The sequence below is a fragment of the Corvus brachyrhynchos genome, unplaced genomic scaffold, assembly GCF_000691975.1.
Source record: "Corvus brachyrhynchos isolate BGI_N302 unplaced genomic scaffold, ASM69197v1 scaffold280, whole genome shotgun sequence".
Taxonomy (NCBI): domain Eukaryota; kingdom Metazoa; phylum Chordata; class Aves; order Passeriformes; family Corvidae; genus Corvus; species Corvus brachyrhynchos.
The window spans coordinates 457,691-461,978 of record NW_008236198.1 but is presented as its reverse complement, the minus strand read 5'-3'; positions in this window follow the sequence as shown (position 1 = coordinate 461,978).

The following is a 4,288-nucleotide window of genomic DNA, read 5'->3' as shown; positions in this document are numbered from 1 at the left end:
GGACAAGGCCTGGAGGGACAGGACCCAGGGAATGGCTTCCCACTGCCAGAGGGCAGGGAGGGATGGGAGATTGGGAAGGACTTGTTCCCTGGGAGGGTGGGGAGGGGCTGGCACAGGGTGCCCAGAGCAGCTGGGGCTGCCCCTGGATCCCTGGCAGTGCCCAAGACCAGGCTGGATGGGTCTGGAACATCGTGGGATAGTGGAAGCTGTACCTGCCCGTGGCATTGGGTGGAACTGGATGAGCTTTAAGGTCCTTCCAACCCAAATCATTCCAGGATTTTATGTCAGGATTCAGAGAGCCCCTTGGAGCCCCTCAGTGCCAGCTCCCTGCCATCCATGAGGAGCTCCTGCCCTCCAGCAGGAACCCTGTGCTTCTGCTTCCTGGCTTTTGCTTCTTTTCCCTTTTCACTCTGAGCAACACCAGCCCGAAAAAAAAATATTAAGCCAATAATCAGAAGCACTTGGGAGTTAGAGCAAAGCTGCAACCACTGATTATTTTCCTTGCAAGGAGGTGTTTATGAGGCTGCAAATCTGCATTAGGAGAGGATGCTCAAAGATCTAATACCTTGCATTAGTTTAAGGAAATTAATAGAAAAACCAAACAGGAGCTCAGTTCCTCAGCTCAGGGGAGTTGGTGACAGCAAGCACAGCCCCGTTAGTGAAACCAGCAGCAATTTGCCCCAGAATTGCCAGTGCTTTGCCTTCAGCACAAATCCTCACCCGTCTAGAATTGCTCACGAGTAACCCACACACAAATATTCCACAGAGCAAAGAGCATTTTCCTATGCCCAGGTGCAGAGGAAATTCTATGTGAAGGGAAAGAAGATAAAGGTTTGACTGTTCAGCTTTTTAACTTCATTGGAAATGGTCTTTACCTGCACCCAGAGATGTGGCAGCAGGAGCAGGGCAGTGCCTGTCCCAGTCCCCCAGTCCTGGGGTCAGTTTTGGGCCCCTGCTGACAAGGACATTGAGGGGCTGGAGTGTGTCCAGGGCAGGGAACGGAGCTGGGGAATGGGCTGGAACCCCAGGAGAGGCTGAGGGAGCTGGGAAGGGGCTGGAGCCCCAGGAGAATTCCTGAGGGAGCTGGAAAGGTGCGCAGGCTGGAGCAAAGGAGGCTCAGGAGGGACCTTGTGGCTCTGCACAAGTCCCTGACAGGAGGGGGCAGCCGGGGGGGTCGGGCTCTGCTGGCAGGGAACAGGGACAGGAGGAGAGGACATGGCCTTAAGCTGCACAGGAGAGGTTTAGATTGGCTATTTGGGGAAAATTTCTTCCTAGAAAGGGTTTTGAGAGGGTTTTCCATCCCTGGCACGGCTGCCCAGGACAGTGTTGGGAGTCCCCATCCCCAGAAGGATTTCAAAGCTGTGTGGATGTGGCACCTGGGGACATGGGGCAGTGGCAGCCTTGGCAGTTCTGGACATGGTGGGACTCGATGACCTGAGAGAACTTTTCCAGCATTAATGATTCCGTGATTCTCTGCTCAGCTGCAGCACTGCAATCACCCTGCCAGACAGACAAACCAGTGCCCCAGTGTCCCCCAGTGCTGGTGACACTGGGCTGTCAGTCCAGACTGTTCCCCTCCTCGACTGCAAACAGCAGCTGCTCCGCCCCACAGGAAACCATCATTTAACACCATGAAAGAAAAGAAGGAAGGACATAACGAGCTTGGATATGGCCAGGGCACCTCAAGGATTTCACCTTCAGGGTCTGACACCGAATAACACAGAGTGGAGATTCCCCTGCCCCACCAAAACCCAGCAGCACATTCCCTTCCCTGAGATAGAATTTATCCCACCCTTCTCCTTCCTGAGGAATTCAAGTCTCTTTTCCCAACTGAATTATGCTCAACCACTGCCCACCTTGGGAGTTTCAACTTTGGCATCATTGGGAGGACTCTTAAACACTTATATTATAAATATTTTCTTTATTAGAAAAAAACAAACCACACACATGCAGGTGGGTGGTGGTTTTTTCCTTGCTCCGATTAAGCCAAAATCCCAACCACTTTATTTTCCTGTCTGTGTATTACACTGCTCCCTAATCCTTGTCCCCAGTTATCCATCTGCAGACTGCGTGAAAGATAAATCACGTCCTCAGTTTGGGAGCAACTTCAATTACCAAATCACTCGGAATCACAAGCACACCTGAGGGGTGGATTTGATTCTTTAAGCTGCTGTAATTTCATAGTTGGCAAAGAAAAATGGCTTTGCAGTGAGCTGGGAGAAATTAGGAATTTATCAGCCTGAAGTGCTCAGATGAACAAGAGAGATACAAGTGTGGAGTTCAGGTTTGGAACAGAGCATCACAGTTGACAGAAATTCTTTTAATTTCATGTGAAGGTTTTGGAACAACCACCAAAAAGTCCTTATTAAATAAAGAGGTTATTTAAAAAAAAAAAAAAATATATATATATCCTATAAATAGATTTCAAGGGCCACATTAAGGCCTGAGGTTTTTGCTGCTCAAGTGCCAGGTGTGTCGTTGAGAGCACCTGTAAAAATTAGGCAGTGAGAGCAAATTGAAAGAAGCAAACTCTGGCTAAGACAGATCCCTAAAAAATCAACTCCCAAATCCCAGAGCCAGCCCTTGATCCAGCCCATGCGTTTGGGAAGAACATCCTGGAAATTGGTAGAGGCCATTAATACAATTTAATGCTCTGGGCTAGAACCAGAGCAGCTGCAGAGTGGAAATGGCTGAATATTGCAGAAAACCTGTAAATAAAGGTATTGTCTGCCTGTCCATGAGCACTTTTTTTTTGCTCAGCAAAACCAGAAACCCAAATGGAGCTGCACTCAAATTATAGCCCAGGATGAGGCTCGAGAGGAGCCCCAGCACCTGCCCACACCTGCCTGGGTGTCACCACCACCTCCCACTACACCGATGCCTCTGGTCCCTGCACTTCCAGGAATTTCATCCAGATAATGGCCTTGATAATAGATATTACCCTGCCTGCAGCATCTCACCATCCCAGCAGCTGTAAGAACCCAAATCACTCTAACACAGCAGCCTACTGTGAGTAAGGGGCTGTTGGCACAGCCTGTGATTACAGGCAATTGCAGCAGAGATGTTGTAGCAGCAAATTCAAAGATGTTTCTGAAGTTCGGGAGTAAAAAAAAGTTATTAAAAAAAAACCAAAAAACCAATCAGTTCTAGGTCTGCTGTGAATACCTGAGCTGAATAGCCAAATTTATTCATCTCTCTCTGCGTGTCCAAGGCCAGGTTGGACAGGGCTTGGAGCAACCCGGGATAGTGGAAGGTGTCCCTGCCCATGGCAGGGGTGGCACTGGATGGGATTTAAGGTCCTTTCAACCCAAACCATTCCAGGATTTTATGACTCTTATTACATCAGAGAAAATGGGGAGATAAAATCAGATATAGGGCTCTCCCTGCCCAAGCCCAGCCATGGCTCATTAGGGTTTCTTTCCCCTCAAGAAGAGGTTACCAGGTTAAAAAAAAGATGCTGTGTCTGAAGTGCTTGTGGAGTGCCTGTGGCCCAGCCCTGTCTTTCATGGAACAGTGCAGGTGTTTTCACTGGGAATTACAGTGATAGGTCAAGGAGTAAAGGGTTCAAACTGAAAGAGGGGAAATTTAGGTCAGATTTACAGAAGAAATTCTTCTCTGTGAGGGTGGGCAGGCCCTGGCACAGGGTGCCCGGATGAGCTGTGGCTGCCCCTGGATCCCTGGAAGTGTCTGAGGCCTCTGAGGCCGGGTTGGAGCAGCCTGGGACAGTGGGAGGTGTCCCTGCCCGTGGCTGGGGGTTGTCACAAAATGATCTTTCAGGTCCTTCCCAACCCAAACCATTCCATGATTCCGTGATTCCATGCTGCAAGACCACCCTGCTATAATGGGTGGACATAAATGTGGTCCCTCAGAAACACCCAGGGTGTTTCCCTGCACCGGTCTGGGCTTCAGAAGTTCCCTGCAAAGGCTGTGGATGTTCCTGGGGATGGGCACAGGTAAGGAACCAGAACCAGAGCCAGTCCCTTCCGAGGGATCCCTTCAAAGCCATCACATGGGCACTCTCCATTCCTGGTTATTCAGGCAAATTTGAACCTTCCGAGGTGAAGAGCTCTCTATCCCATTACCAGCCATAAAGACCATCTGGTCCCTTACTCCCTGATTAAAAAAAAATGGTGCATGCAGCGCATCATCCATCAGAATTAATCCAACTCACTTTGATGAGCGCCTTTTAGAGGAGAGGGCGGGGAAACAAAAAAACTCAGGACAATTCTGGGAATTCAGTCACTCGGGGGAAAGATCCCAGAGCGCTCCATCCATTTTACCTCATGCA